Genomic DNA, 17,184 nt, shown 5'->3' with positions numbered 1-17,184 from the left:
GATAGGCAGGAGAAAGAAAATAAACAGGTTCAGGAGGTGGGGAGAAATGAGCTGGTAGAAGCCAGGGGAGGGAAGCAGTGGCAAGTAAACACAGCTGAACAGAGGAAAAAGATGTTTATGTATGCTTGTTTAAGGTTTGCAGTGGGGATAACTGCAAGTCTGTCAGAACAGTTTCTCCCCTTACAGTGCTCTGAGCCCTTTGCCTATTTACATGCTGTTTTATGTGAGGAAGAAATTTGGCATTATGCAATTTTCTCTATGGCCAAAATGCATCCAGTGAGTCTTGGCAGAGATCAATGTAAATGGTTCACGAGAGCCCCAGTTCGAGACTCAGCTGAAATAACAAGGCAGAACAGGCCCATTCCCACCTGTACGTGCACACGTGTGTATGTACATGTGTGCAGTGCTGGCTGCTGTCCAAGAGAGGAGGCTGCTAACTGAATGGCCACTTGGCAGGGACAGCAATTTAAGAACAACTTAAAAACATAGGTTGGAATAAAAAAGGAGATGGCACCCTAAGAAACACCCAGAAATTACATATCTCAAATTATCAAAGCTGAGGAAATGTTGGACATGGAAACGCAGCCTCTGCGCTGTTAGTCTGCATCGGGCTGCACATTCTGGAGCAATATTCCAAGATTCATTTTTCATTTTCTGATATCTTCTTGGGGAGAGACATATGTAGTTGAACAAAGTGATCAATAAAAGAACAAATAAGGAACAAATGCTAAGAATATTCAAGATAAGATTTTATTGGGCAGAGACCTCCGAACAGGACATTTTTCAATCTGTTCTGTTATTTTTAAAATATTTGTTTGACAGGCTTCTCTTTCAGGCAGACAGAAAGATAAAATAATGTTTTAAAACCCCAACAAATACTAAGATGCCAGAGAAACTAAGTTGAGAAAGTAGGCTGGGAACAAAAGGAAACCAGCAAAGTAAACTTGAATAATTAAAATAAAGTACCATAAATAAACGTACTTTTGGAGTTTTACAGTTTTAAAATCTGAGAGTATCTCTAGGTTTTAATATGTTGAACTAGAAACATTAAAGAAATTATGAACATATGAAAATGTTATGAAATTATGAATCGTTATAAAAATGCCTAAATTGCATGTGTCCAAATGATCATAGCAAATTCTTTGGGAATGTAGGAAAAGACATTTATAATATTTTACATTTTTTAAATACCTTGTCTTTGTGTCCCCTAGGAACTTCAAAAGAGCATTATGAGGGAGAGAAAAATGAGAGGAGCATGTTTACAAGTATTTGTAAGGTGATAAAAAATAGTTAAGACAGAGTGCTTAAATACATCATCTACATTCATCATGTGTGTCTGCATGTGTGGATATTGTACGGTTTATGTAGCATGTCGTCCTGTCTTATTGCAGATGAAGAAGTATTTGTGGCTCAGTGTGACTTAGGCACAAAGAACTGTTTTCTAAGAGATAATTTGTGTTATTTACTGAAGAGCAATACTTACACAATGGTGTAGTATCAGTAAATTAGTGTTTGTTTTGTTTTGGTTTATGCTTTGGGCTAAAAACAGGTGAAGCCAGGATAAGTTTGTTTGTGAAAGCTTAGTGCATACTAATGAGAAGAAAAATCGTCCCAGTCAAACTGAATAAATTCTGTGGAGAGTATGAAGGATTTTCAGTGATCCATATTGTCCTTGGACTTGGCTGTTGCATTGTACTTTAAATGGAATTGATTGTGTGGTTGTAATGAAAGTAACGGATTGATTTCTATACAGAGTTACACAGAGTAAATAGAAAAATGTTCTTGTCTTGACCTGCATTCATAAACTAAAAATCAGTGGCTTTTGACCTAATCCTTAATAAAAAATGCAAATGTAATATAGGAAATCAGAAGGCTTCTTTAATTCTTAGAAAATCTACTGTTTATCGGATTTTGCTTGTGTGCTTTCTTGGATTTTAATTCTTTTTTTTTCAGGAATTTAGTAACTGTAATCTATTTTCTTGTCAAGGAAATCGTAATTTTTGCTGTTCACATATTTTTGGAAAATATATTTGACTGTTCCTTTCTTATTATTCCTTTTGCCTTAACTACATGGCATTTTCCTTTTTTTAGGTAGAATATTTATGATTTTTAGTACCTTCTCTGTTGAACAGTGTTAGCATAGCAGTTTTGTGAGTGTGTGACCCATACATTTTTAGGTTGCTACTACATGCACTATAATAGATTATTTCTAAAAGATAGTTCTTTCTGAACTGAATATGCATATTAATAGCTTTATATTGTAATAAAAAGAAGAAAGCTGTTGATGGAAAGAAGGTGCAACATTCTTTCTATTTGAATAAACCTAACAAATGTTTATATTATTGCAATGATTGTCTTGGTAAAAGGCCATAGAGATATTTATGAGCAACATCTATTACTCTTTTTTTTTTTTTTCTTTTTTGCCTGTGTGAGATTGCAGTTCGGGCCCCAGCAAAATGCACAAACCAGCTAGTAAATTCTCTCATTGAGCTGTAAACCAGGACTACAATAAGCAAGATCCAACTTACTGTATTGATCAGTTTCTCGGTGAATTTTGTGACTTTATTTTTGGTGCTTAGAGTTTAATTTCTCGCTGAAGTAGAGCAGCGCATTGTGGCGCCACACAAACAAGAAGAGCAAAACAATAGAAACCCCAACGCACCGACGGCCACCGCTACTCCATTGTAGCTTCCAAAGGCACTCTATTCTTCCCAGCCCACTTGATATCCTGCAGGTTGTGGCAGTACAATTCACAGGAAAAGCTTAGACATTGAGCTTGCACGCTTCTTGACTCCATTTTAAACCCTTTGTTCACACCGGGGTGGCATTTTTTCACACCACATGTGGCAGCTTTGACTCCTATCCAGCTTGTCGTATAGAATCAAAGTCTGTGATTTCCTACATTCCCAGTGTTGTCTCCTGAGTTGCTGTCCTGAGTTGCTGTATTCTTTGTTGCTCCCAAAATATTACAAATCTTAATTTCAGATGTAGGTTTTTAAAGCTTTATAGACTATGGGATGAGACAACTGTACCTGCACACTTAGATTTACTTAAAATCAAAGCAGTTTGCAGGGGAGGGCAAGAGCTCTTTTCCCCTCCCTCTTCTCTTTTAAAAAAAATTTCAACACTGGCAATTAAAAACTATGTGGTGAATTTGGCATATATTCATTCCGTCTGATGTATGTTTTGCAGAAAAGAACTAAAATAATGTGTAATACTATATATTTTTGGATTTGGAAATAACACGAGTGCTTGTAGTTTGTTTCAGTATTAAAACATTATTCATCTTAAGGGATTCTTTTGTTGCATACAGGCGTCATCTGTTGTGCTCTCTTTTCCCTACTTTTCCAAAGACGACCTTCATCTGCAATTTTGCTGAAAGCTTTATGTGCCATGTCAATAATAAATTATACTTCAGACTAATTTTGAAGAGAAAAAAACAAGTCTACCAATATGAATGCCCCTAAAAGATATGTTTTTGAAAGTTTATTAATAGAAGATATATTGTTTAAATTAATGTCATTCAGTGTAGCTAAAATGCCACTTGAACCCTGAAATAAATGCTAAAGTAAATTTTTCTTACTAAGAAACTTTACCATGGATTGCAAGTGCAAAGTGACAGGGCAACAATAACATTTGGATAAAAATTGTCACAGGAATTAATGTAACTCATACTTCACAGTTTTTGATATACTTTTTAAATTATCAGTGAAAATTAAATGGATGTGTGATTTGAAAGAACATTCTCAGTTCCGTGTATATTTACAAAGCGGTACGTTCATTGTTGCTGGTTCACTCAGCTGAAGATAATAGAATAATTTCTCCTTGGCACATATGCTAGCCTGTACATTGACATGACACCCTAATAAATATTTTGACTCAAGAGCTGTTGTTTGTTGCTGTTTGTCAGGTGGTTAGAATGGTCTTTTGGCTGCCGCTCCTCTCGCGAACTAAAATATTAAAATGTATGCTTTCAACCTAGCAGCTTTCTTACTGCATTTTATACATTTTCTGACTGCTTATTCTTTCTTTAAAATACAGTACTGCTGTGTGCTTAATGCATACTGCTTATTCACCAAAATCCACCTAATTGCTTATGGTGTTCATAAAATTCTTACATTGGTTTTAGGCTTGCATTTAAGAATGACATGAAATTGTATTATGTAAGAGAATAATTCAGTAACAGTCTCTAGAAAGACAAAACAGCACTGTTCTTTTCTGGTTTATAAAATATAATAATTTCATGTGCTTTTTTTTTATGCCTTTTCCTTGCTTGTTTGTTTATGGAACATTAGATGTTAAGTTGTTAAATCATCTTAGCAGGTCTGACATGTAGCAGCATTGAATAGCAGAAAGCCTGTTCCGATTAATATTTATTTTGTATTTCAGTCCAAAATCTCAAAGGTATAAACTAACTCCTAGTAATAATTAAATTTCAATTAGAAATTTATTAGCTCTGCTTCTAAGAAGATTTTGCGTAATTAAAAAAAATCCAAAATATATGAAAATAAACATTTAACTCATGGTTTGAGGTTTTTTTGTCTGGGATTTTTCAAAAAAGATGAACACTCAACATATTTAGAATCCAAATCTAAAAATAGTTTTATTTTGCATACTAAATTATACAAAATTTATAGAAATGTTTTTGAGAAGATCAATTAATACTTTAATAAAATTACATTAAAATGGATTTTTTAAGTTACCTATTACTTTAAAAAGCAATTAATCTAAATTAACATTTCTATAGACAAAATGAGACATTTTCTATTTCTTTTTTACCAAACAGCTTAGCAGTTTCTGCAGTTTAACTAGCTAAAAGGTCCAGACATTCTGAGTGCAATTTTAGATCATCCAAAAAGAGTTGTTTTATGAAAACTGAAACTATAAAAAGATGAAGCCTTTTGAAATGCAATACAGTAATTTGTGCTAAGCACTTATTTTCCAAAGCACGCTATAAGGAAACAAACATAAAATACTCACGCAAGCTTACCCATTTACTGTTTCAATATTAAAACAGTGACTCAGAAAAGCCAAGTACACACACCTAGCAGAAAGTTATTTTACTATCACAGTTATCTACATCTAAACTTGACATCACACAGCATTTTTAGAAGACTCAAGTATCAATTTCTCGGAAGCAAGACAAGTCCAATAAGCGTATCAAAATTAGTTTACCTACTTTCACAATGCATAATTACTGAAGAAAAGGCATGATCTTATTTCATTAAAGTGTCATGAAGCAGAAATATAGAATAAGCATTTGTCAATATCCATTCCAGAAAATCCCAACTTTTTATTTCTCGGCATTTCTTACTTTTTCCCATGTTTCTTCAGACCCTCTTCATGTTAATATTTCTTCTATTTCCAGAAAAGAGAAAGGGTGGGGGGGTGGGGGGTAAACCCCAACAGCAAAACCCCACAAACAATCAGCAAAAGCATAATTGGTTTATATTGCCTTTCAGCTTGTGGCCTGTCCTCATATTATTAAATCAGATCATACATACTCCCCTAAAATTCAGCTTGGAGTAATCCTCTGCTACTTAAGGCTGGATGAAAAGAGTACTCATTGTGAATTATGTTTCATCTGTCACAATAACCTTCTTTATTCTTTAGTGCACCTCCCCTTTGCCTGCGGCAATTAGAGAAAATAGGTATGCCTTGAAGTATGAGATAGTGGTATCTCAAAAATATATATACTGATGTCATATACAGACAGCTCTGGGTTAGCAGCACCCTGAAGAATATATAAGCCCTTTTTGATGCAATCCAAATTTTGTTAGAACAGAGTAGACACTGGCATACTGTTCAACGAGTAGGTGCTGATGGCTTTCACTAGATTTTTGGTTTTTTTGACAAGCAGTGATCAGAGATTTTGGCATTCCATTAAAAGAAGAGTAAAAACTTGCTTACCGACTGATATAATTTTCCACGTTAGCTACAATTCTGTTTGGGTTTTTTTTTTTAATTCGAAGATGTTAGAGAATCTTTTTCTTCATTCCTCCCTGAAATTCCTGGAGTTCTGTTGAACTCTTTGACTGAACATTTCAGCTACATTTTCTCAGTGGTTTAGCATGATTTTCATTATTTCTTGCAGTGGACATTTAACTGTTTCATCTTTAAAATAAAATATATATTAAAAAAAAAAAATTGACCAGTGAGTATCGAAAATGTTTTTGCACTGGTACAGAAGAGCAAAAACCTATGTTATCAGATGTTACTTTTTCAAATTATTTGTCTTTCTGTATCAAGGAGAAAAAAGAATATAAACTCTTTTAGGGTTCTAGTCACCACTCTCAGGGTTATTTTATCTATTAGAATATCTGTCTTTTCTTTAAGACTATCTGCTTTATTGTATCTAACAAACAAGCAAAAAGCAATATTTTTTGGATATTTTTACTTTTTTAATTAATTTTGGAAGCTTTCCAAGTTCACGTTTGTTTTTCTCTCGTGTTAATTTTAAAGCCTTGTGGCAGCAAACCTCCAGTTTTGAAACCCCTCACAATTCTGGACTGTTCCTACTGATTCCAAATCAGCCTCCCTTGCACTTTAAGAGGTCTGATGTTCAACTGGAAATGATTAAGAGAAAGCACCTTTAAAAAAAAAAAAAAAAAGATTAAGTGCTAAACCAAGCGGGTTAAAACAAAGAGATTCTGCTGTGAGGCTGGTCTAACATTAAAACACTGTTATTAAAGTTCCTAAGAAATTACTACACTACAAAAACCAATAATACTTGTGAATAAAGGAAGAGTTTGGCCCACTGCACAGGTTTGGGCACAAAAGTGCTTGCTAAGCTATCTATTTCACACATGCAACGACAGAAGGTTCGATATTCATTCGATCGATGACTGAAAAGGCACAATGGCAAAATCGGACGGACTTCTTTTCAAATACAGATCTCCGATGTCCCCCTACAGTCTGCAGTCGCACGGCTGGTGGTGTGGCACAGACGGAGCAAGGGTTACATCAAGGCTGTTCTCTGGACCGTGCAAACAGTCTAGACCAATGACCTGCAGCATCGTGCCCTTTGAAGAAGAGGCAAGTTCAGTCACGACGAAGAAAAATCAAGGCGTACCCCTTTTAACAATAGGGAGCAGCTCGTGGCTGCAAAGAGGTAAGCAGGGGTAAGCAAAAAAGGCATCTGCTTCCATGGTTACAGGCCAAGCATGGGAACCTTGCTTTTGAAGAGGGACAGTTCTCAGGCTCCCTCACAGGCTATGTCATGCATTATAAGCAAAGGCAGGTTGAGCTGAAATCCGCAGAGTTATTTCAGAGTAAAATGATACGCGAGCACATGGCTGTTAGCAAAAAAAAGTCACATGACTGCTTGGAAGCAGCCTTGCACTGTTTCTGAATCGAGCCTTTCGTTTGGGGCAGTTTCTTCTTTTCTTTTCTCATTGTCTTTTTTTCTTTTTTTTTTCCTTCCCTCCGCTTTTGCAGCAAACTAAGAAAATTGGGAGAAGGTTTATACAAAACAAACATTTGTTTGATACACAAGATTCTGGCTATTCTCCTTCTCTAAACTGAAAAAAGGTCAAGGGTCAATGTTTTTTTGTGACAGGGCCACAAATCCTTTTGTTAACGTAGCTTTAGCAAATGCCATTTAAAATAAGATTTTGCTTTTCTTTCCAAGTGCATATTATTATGAGTTTGACATATGAAAGTAATGAATTTCTGTTTCTACAATAACTTTTTTGTTCCAATATTTTGCCAGTTTTTTTCCTTCGTTTTTGGGCTCTACAATGCTAATTTTTGAGATTTGCACTTCTAGAAAAGACAACTAAAAATGCACACAAAACCAACACATAATAGTCCTGTCGTCTTCAGGGGAAAAAGAGAATTATCTGCAGGCATAGGTAGTAAAAATGTGATCAGTGACTATAAGCCTGTGGTGTAACCATTAACCTTTGAGAATCATTATGTTTGTACTTTGTTTCTTTTTGCTTTGTCATTCCTTTAGCTGCTATGTGTTACATTTCCTCCTGAAAAATTAAAATGTGCTGTGTATTTGCCTTGGCATAGGTGGCCTGGTTTTTGAATTGTGTTTATTATTACATCTGTTCTGTGACATTTTAACTGTTTGTGGTTTTTTGTAAATATTGATGGCTTACTAGTTTGTTAGAATTTTACTGTTAAAAACTTTGCTTTAGTAGCTTCTAGTTACATACTATATGATGGTCTGTATTATTAGAAGCTATAGCATTTGTCTTCTTATTATCAGTATAAGATTAATTTTATTCCAACTATTCTTGTTAAAACTGAGGGGGTGGGGGGAACAGCGGGAGAGAAATGTCTGGCAAACTGTAGAACAGAGTTTAAAGTTCCAGAAACACTGATAATTACTCACATCTTTTCTGTCTGTATTTTTTTCCTGCTCTTTAATAACTGTAGAGACCTGTGGTACTTGGTAGAATTTGTATTGCTATCCTATAAATGTAATTAATATTTATGAGTGTATCAAGGGCAGTATTTTCTCAGGGTATATTCTGAACTTTCATTGATCTTTAGGATGGCTTAACTTCAGAATGAGGACTGTGTATTTTAAATGAAAGGATGTATATGAACTAACTGTAAGTTGTTCTCAAATAACAACAGGCTTTTTTAAAAGAAGTTTTTGGCCTACCCTGCACATTTATGGGCCAAAATTATCCAAGCAAAAAGCCTCAAAAACTGCATAGGAAAATATAAACATGCATAGGAAATATAAATATGCAATATAAGCAATTAAATATTAACAATAAAAAATAGGCAGCCCATTATCTTAAAATCTTAAAGCCCATAATTTTAAAATGGTCACGATCTGGATTAACTGGATTCATACTGGATAATTTATATCCTGCATATGAATTCAGTTTTTAGCTGGACTTTGACATGATTGCAAGCTGTACCTTTTCTCCAGAGTGTCTATTAACTAGTCCCATTAGTTTAAGAGAAAAATCTATTTGCTGGTCTTTTGTGTAGGTCGTTGGATGTAATAATACATTTTGATATTCCTGCTGAACGACAAATGCGTGTTAATGATGGCAAACATTTTCATATACTCACTGCACTCACAAAGTCATACACAGTGTGGAAATGTTATATCTTCAGGTTAATTTAGTCTATGTGAAATTCTCTCAATTTTTATACCTTGCAATGATAAATTAAAAGATTAAATAATCTGTCATACGTATGGAACAAACAGTAAAAAGACAGTGCTATTGTATTTGGTATTCGAATACTGCTTGAAATTATTCTCATGCTAATAAAACATTCAGTTTTAATTTTTTTTTTTTTTTAAAGAAAGAGATTTGCTACTGGAAGGAAGATTTCTTTAAGTGGAAGGCTTTCTTCTTGTCCATTTTAATGTAATTGATAAGAAAATAATTTCTAGAGTCACAGCAGTCTGCACAGTTTACCAAGGGGAGGATCTGATCTTAATTATATTCATGCTTATTTCTTGAAATAATTAGTCTTCTCCTGTAAGGAGCTGAGAATAGAGCACTGCAGTGAAAGATGTGTAAGACTTGGTGTTGAAGGGAGAAGTTGCATCTCCATGAGCAATGGAAACATGGTTATGAAACCATTGAGTTTTATTTCCATTGGTGTTGTTGTAGGGTGTTTTTTACCATGTGTTGATGTCTTGCCCCAAAGGACACATGGTCCTGTCCCTCTAGTGTTGTTGACACTGAAGTTCTGAAAAACCTCTGGGCAGTTGCTTGAGCCATGTGCCAACTTTGCATCTGATTCACTCAAGCTTAAGTTCAGGCTGCCAGGCTGAGGCCTTTTGTTTTCCATTTCAGCCAGTGGTGACTAAGAGCCAGAGATTTTTCCCTTTTGGGCCATTCATTTAAATGGAGGAGTAAATCATCTAAACATCTTATTCCCCTTCTTAAATACCTTAAAGTGCCTCAAGAAGCACCACTGTTTTGTAACCTCCATTTAGCAATTCAGCTTCTCTGAACCAAGGCAGAAAACAGGGAGAAGGAGGGTTTGTTATTCGGGTTTTTTTTTAATACAGAAGATCAGAAGATGCCTCCTGGATGCTGGGAATGTCTGTGGTTTGCATAGAAGGGGTTATCAGGCACAATTTCTTTCATAAACAATTGAATTCACACCTCTATTATCTTCAGAACTTTTTTTTTTTTTTTTCACAAGAGAAGTAAACAAAGAATTTTCATGGTTTGCTCTAGGCAAGGTTTGGTGTGTCACCAGTTTATTTTATGTGAGTTTTAGTTCATTTTTAGTTCAGTTTTAGTCAAGTGAATTGCTCACTTGTTTAAAAAAAAAAAAGAAAAGGTGCCAGCTCTGTCATAGTATGCCAAACTAGAACAAAGAGACCATGATCTTCTTGCTCAGTGGAGATGAGAATTCTGCAGTTTAGGACCATCTTTAAGCAATTTGCAGCCTGGCTTTAAGCAATTTTGACAATGTAGTTTTTTATAATATGCAACAATGTTGTAAATAATCCTTTCAAAGACAGTAATTTATCATGTTGCACATCTTAATAATCTACTGGATAAAACAAAGACAGCATAAACTAGATGAAATCCCAGATTTTAGTTTGGTGATACAAGATGAATTACAGTTGACTGAAATTTAAGGAAAAGGCTCCTTTTTAACCCAATGTTTCTGAAAGTGCTGCCAGGTTAATCCTCACCAAAAATCCTTTGATTTATTCTCCAGATAATCCTTTTCTACATTACCTTAATGACACAGAATATTCAAACCTGACTGTGGATTTGCTAAGAGCAAGGACTTGGAGAAGCCTATGGAGCAAAGAGTCATCAAACTTAAAAGTGTGGTGCTTGAATTTTGGTAGCACATGAAAGCCTCTAGATTTTTCTCCTTAAAACCAAGAGCCCTAAAACATCAGTGAAGTCAGCAAAAGTGATTTGCTTTTGGTACTGTACATAGATTGGCTTTGTTATGAACATGGGAATGACTAACTGCATCAGCTTTGATTTAAGATGGAAAACAAATTAAGTCTCTTTGTCTCTTGAGTACTCTTCTTGGTCTGTAATCCCACCACAAAAAGCCTTAGAAAGCCTGATTAAGTTGTTGCCCCTTATTCAAGTCTCCTTCCAAATGCATTGAATATAAATAACAGGTGCAAGAAGAACTCTCAAATGATCAGAAAGTCACATTTTCTCACCCAGTGTCATAGTTCTCTGATGGTTTGAATTAGAAGTTAGTCTGATTCCAGGACCATCTCAAGTGTATGAGGTTCTTTTCAGGTCTATCATTTTCTGAGCCTCTGTTATTGATAAGTAGAAGTTCCTTTAATGCTTGTATGCTGTTCACAGAAAGGGAATCTTTAACATTACAGAAATAATGTTAGTCCAAAATAACCTGATATTTGTCATAGCTTTTTAACAGAGACATGCAAAACAACAGCAATAACAGCTTTTTTTCTTGTGTAGAATCTGGCTAAGTTAAGATCACAATCACATGTGATATGATTTCAGGGCAAAAATATTTGTTGCAAAGAGCTGGTCCTGCTAAACAGCCATAGATCACAGAATAGTTTTGATTGGAGGGGATATGAAAAATCACAAACCTAAAGACTATTCTGAGTTGGACAGGACCCACAAGGATCACCAAGTCCACCCCTAAAGTGAATGGTCCATACAAGGATCAAACTCACAGCCTTGGCATTATTACCGCCATGCTCTGACCAACTGAGCTCATCTCAAGGTCAAGATGATCTTGTTCCAAGCCCCCTGCCATGAGCAGGGACACCTTCCACTAGACTGGGTTGCTCAACGTCCCATCCCACGTAGCCTTGGACATTGTAGGGATGGAGCATCCACAGCTTCTCTGGGTGACCTGTGCCAGTGTCTCACCACCCTCAGAGTGAAGAATTTTCTTCCTAGTATCTAACCTACATGTATTCTCTTTTAGCTTAAATTCATTCCCCCCTTTCTTATTGCTACAAGTGCTTGTAAAAAGTCACTTCTGGCTTTCTAAATCTCCTCAAGTATTGAAGGGTCCCAGTAAGATTTTCCCCAAGCCTTCTCTCCTCCAGGCCTGGCAACTGCAACTCTCTCATCTTGTCTTCATAGGAGATTTGCTCCAGCCCTCTGATCATTTTTATGGCCTCTTCTAGGCTTTCTCCAATAAATCTAAGTCTGTGTTGCTCTGAGAGCCCCAGGGCTGGACACAAAACTCCAGGTGGGGTCTCATGAGAGTGGAGTACAGGGGAAGAGTCATCTGCTGGCCATGCTGCTTTTGATGCAGCCCAGAATATGATTTGCTTTCTGATCTGCAAGAACATGCATTATCCTAAAGTAGAAAACAATAGAAAACAAGTACAAAACAATTAAAAACAAGCAGAAAACATGGCTGGTTTTGCCTTTCTAATATTTTCAGAAGACCATCACAATGATTCTTCTTATTTAAAATGCCTTTTTTTCTCAGCATTTGCCTCTTCCTTTTAAATTTTTTTTTTTCATACTTGATTTTTCCCTTCCCTAACTAAGGAATTAATAATGAAAGAGGAAGTTTTCAGGAGGAAAAATTGACGAATTTTTATTATATACCAAAGATAAGCCTTTGGTAGAATCATTGCATCCTATTTCAGAATCAGGGGTGGACATTTGCCTTATATTTGTATATATTGAAGAACTCTGGAAGTTATACATTACTGACAAGAGTTACTTGTGAAAAAATCCTGTTTATGCTTGAGAGCAAGGTACTTTGCAAACTAGAGCAAGCATCCAAAGTTTTATGTGAAAGAATACACAGCAGACTGCAAAACAAGACCAGTCACTTCAGAAAAGAGAAACTTTGAAAAGATCAGCATATATGCTTAATTATGACACTATCAATTATATATTTATGATAGTTCTGGCCTAAGAAAATAGAATTTTCATAAAGAATGAAAAATCTGATGATTTTTGGTTTATGAGGGGCATGATGGTAGATAGTCTGACATTAAAAGGTATCAGAAATTACATTCTGAAAAAAATCTTTCATATTTATGTGAAATGACATCCCTTGAACCTTCTGTGACTGGGATTTTGGGTCTGAATGGTAATCCATTTCCCTTGTAGTCCCTTGGGATTTTTCATTTTTGGATGTGTGATGCTAGAGGGGACATCCTATCCATACCCTCCAGTATCTCTTTATGGACATCCTGTCCATGAATTTGCCCATGAGCCTGAACTATGTGGAATTTAATCATTTTGGTATGGTGCTTCGAAGAGTGAAGTTGTTCAGTGTTTGCTCTTCTGAGAGTTATTCTGATTTTTGGGTTTTGAGCACCAAGTAGGATAACAAGTACCCATAATAACTTCTGCTTTGGTGAACAACTCCACTTTGAATTATTTGTACATGTGTTCAGTCTTCAAAAATATTCTGTAATTTGACAGTGAATTACATTAAAATTTCCTTAGTTATCCCCTCTCAAATAATTTTGTCTTAGCACTTGTGTCACATGAAAAATTGTTCAAATGCTTGTATGTAAGCAGGATTGGTGAGATGTGAAGAAAACCTTCATGACTTTGTATTGGCCAAGTCGAAGTCCTGAGATATTCAGTCCAGCCTGTTACTTGCTGCAAAACCTCTTTGTCTGTGAAACCTATTTATCTGTACTAGCACTTCCTTCACAAAGCAAAGAAAAAGTAGTATAGTGGTTACACTTTTTTCTCTTTTATAACTTACATTTGGAGGATTTCTGGTAAATTCTTAAGATTCAACAGTAGCCAATTTTAAATGTGAGATCATATAGTACAATAACTACCTTGATTTGCCTCTGGAGTTGAGGGAAAGTATCAAATTCCTTCTGATTTTAATCTGTTCTTTGTGCAGAAAAATTCTGTAATCATTCCATTGGAGAAGACAACAGAAATATATATTTGTGCTTGGGTTTTTTGTTTTGCTTTGTTTTGTTGTTTTTTTTTTTTAATTTTAATTTTAAAGTTTATCTTTTACTATTAAACTATTTCAAGCTTTTGGCTTAGCAAGGGTAGTTAATGAGGTTCAGTAGAGATGGCAAAAAGCATCCTGCCAATTTCCCCAAGTCTACATCTTTTCATTTATGACTGATCAAAATTTAACATATTTTAAAACACCTGTTCCTCTTTCTCATGTGCTAGTCTACAATATCAGTTGTCAAACTGTAATTCTGTCAAATCATAAGCACTTCATTTCTGAGGTAAAATTTTGCTGCCTGTAGTTACTGTGGGTTTTAAAAGTGTGCTAAAAGAGCCATTGTCAATATGCAATTCAAAAGTACCATCAGTGAATAATCCAGAGAAAACTTCACAACTGAGAAACTGAGGAATGGAGTTAGTTAGGTACATGGTTATGATTGCTTCTGCTATTATCTGCTATCTCAAGATTTTTTAAAGGAGATGAAGGAGCTGAGTATATTAATAAACCACAAAATAAGCTCTTCAGTTGATTCAGTCGAGCTCTCTCCAACAGAGGTATTTGTTTAGGCATGGTCAGTGAAGAGCATTTCTAGGGCACAACAGATTTCATCCAGTCAGAATCTCTAAAAATAGATCAGATGAATCATGCTGTGAAGTGTCTCTCTGATTCTAAAGGACCTGCAGTGACTAGCTCAGAGATGCTGCTTAAAACTAGGTAAGAGAAATTTCATCCAAAATAACTGCAACTCCAGTGGTCTGATAAGTCCATGAGCAAGGTTTATGCAATTTAAAATAGTATCAAGTTGGACTTTTCAGATAATGACATAAAATTAGTAATGATTCCACATGAGGCACCACAGCAACCTCCCCAGGAATGCTGCCAAGCATTTGGAGTGCCCAGGTGTAGGAACCGTGAACTTAGGTGTAGCAAACAGAGAAAGAAATGGGACTAAAACAAATAGTGGGAAGGGAAAGGTTATTGTGAGCTTACTAACAGCTTTATTTCTCTTCAATAAAATAAAGGCCAAGAGAAAAGAGTGGGAACAGGACAATTGTGAGTGAAGGAGAGCAATCTAATCTGAAGAACACTGCTGGGACAGAAATAATTGGCATAAAATCAGACTGGAAGTTAGAATATTTCTAGCCATAAAAGCAGTAGTGTTCTGGAGGAGACTCCCAATGAAGCGATCAGGTTTTGTTTTTCCACACATGTCTAACTGTTTGCAAGGTGGAAAATGATACATTTATGAAAGGGAATGTGAAACAGTCGCCTCTGATAGCAGGAGCTTTGACTGGATATGCCACCACTTTGATCCTAGAAGGGCATGTGTAATGCATGACTGCACTTATTGAAGTGACAGTAATTATGCTGTAGATATGCCTATACTATCAATGTGAATATGTTGTGGTGCTTCTTTAAACTTGTAATTAATACTAATTGAGCTCTCAGAAACTGAAGGGTTCCTCATTTAAAAATCCTGTGCTTTCTCTGAGTGTAACAACAATTTTCTAACATCCCACTTCTTTAAAAACTCCATGTTAATGAAAGGAAGGAACTAAATATGATCTGTTGATTACAAACAGTTTGGAGGATTTCTTACTATGTAGGATAAATATCTTTTGCCAGCATAGTGATTCTGCTACACATGTTTTCTCTTAGTATTGTATTTATTGTACTAGACATGTGATTGTAGATTAATACTTTCCCTATATATTCTGCTAAACACAACCTTGTGTTTCCTGTGAAGATGAGAAAAAATATATAAGTTTTGTGCATTAATTCATTCTATATGTTTTCTAACAATCCACAAAGACAAAAAAGAATTTTCAGGTACTAAAATTCAGTTTAAGAAATTGAGTTGGTTACTTTATAAAAGTAATAAAATAGTGAATTTATTTGCGTGCGAAGCTCAGCACACAACTATATGTGCATCCAGAAAAAGTGCCCCCAGTTTGATGTGCTGAAAGGTTATGGGACCTGCAAGACATAAGATGTTGTACCATGTTACTTTGTTGTTTCAGCTACTGGTATATGAGAATTCCCTTAAATTTGTTAATATGTTAAACTTCATCAAGTCTTGTAGGAAAAAAAAAACTTCCTCTTTTTTGTCTTTATATTGTGTAGTTATGGGACATAACACTATGTCTTTCTTTGATACAGGCTTCCTTTTGAAATACCAGTGCAATTCAGCTAGTTTATTGCACGAGTCCTGTATCCCTGTTCTCATGTGCTGTGTCTCTTCCAGGTGTGCAGCTGCAATTCCAGGTGTGCAGCTGCCATTCCATCTCACTGCAGGACTGTGTTTGCTGCTCCACAAGCTGCAGGTAAGCCCTGAGACCACTCCCCAAAATTCCTGTCCCAGTCACCATGACCAGCCCCTGGCACATGCAGCTGAGGGCAGTGCAGCTGCTCTCCATCCCATGATGACTTTCCTAGGACAGTGAGAGGATGCTCCCTCTGCATTTCAAATGGCTCCTGAGGAGCTCAGACATGGTGTTTCTCCTCACAGCATAGGGCTGGGTTTCAAATCAGAACAGGCCATTGTACCATGTAGTTTAAACTCTCAAGTTTTTACATTTTGTGCTGTTACTCTCTTGCATTTTGTCTTTGAAGCAGGAAAATATTTTGATTTAATCTACTATTTATCTTCATAGCAAAAATTATTATTTCATGAAATGAAGGATCAAAATCTTTTACCCGATTTAAATTTGACCAGCTTCAGCTTTGAGCCATTGTTCCATTGTTTCCTGCTGGCACTTACAGGTGGTATTTGTTTTCCTATTATGACTGCTACATATTTGTTCAAGTCAGCTAAAATAGATCTGAGATCTCTTAAGACTTTCACTTTAACACATGTTCCCCAGTATTCAGTATTTGTGTCTCTTCCTTCGCCTCTATTTTTCCCATATCCTTTTCAAAATACACAGAATTCTCCAAACGTAACTACAGGATTATTGCTGATCCTGAAGTTGGAGGAAAAAGCAGTTGTCTGTCACTTCTACTTCACCATCCCTTTGAACATCACAGGGTTGTGCTAAACTTTCTATGCTGGCACTTTATGTTAAATGTTGAATTCCTGTGTTTACTCTGTCCCCTTCAACAATGACTCATTCTGTTTCTCCTTCCAAGCCAAGGTTGGATTTTGCATTCATGGTTATTCACAAAGGTTTGCATTTTCCACTTCAAATATTTTTGGTTTGGTTAATACTAAACAGTACTTGATAACTTTGCTTTTCCTCTTCCTCCAGGAAGAGGAAATGATGTAAGAATGACTTATTTTTATGGTGGATTCTGCTCATCCTTCCAGCTGATGTGGATATGCAATCTCAG

General features: G+C 35.8%; 1 long non-coding RNA gene across 1 annotated transcript in view; it reads left to right on the top strand.

Annotated features, from left to right (window-relative positions):
- LOC128802581 (uncharacterized) overlaps positions 1 to 17,184 on the top strand; it is a 310,109-nt gene that overhangs the window by 77,437 nt on the left and 215,488 nt on the right. Inside the window, exon 3 of the long non-coding RNA XR_008435497.1 lies at positions 16,100 to 16,178. This is a non-coding gene — a long non-coding RNA (uncharacterized LOC128802581). The remainder of the gene's footprint in view (positions 1 to 16,099; positions 16,179 to 17,184) is intronic.

This window comes from Vidua chalybeata, chromosome 2, assembly GCF_026979565.1.
Source record: "Vidua chalybeata isolate OUT-0048 chromosome 2, bVidCha1 merged haplotype, whole genome shotgun sequence".
Lineage (NCBI taxonomy): Eukaryota > Metazoa > Chordata > Aves > Passeriformes > Viduidae > Vidua > Vidua chalybeata.
Note: the sequence above shows the minus strand (reverse complement) of the source record. Positions and strands in the feature narration are given on the sequence as shown.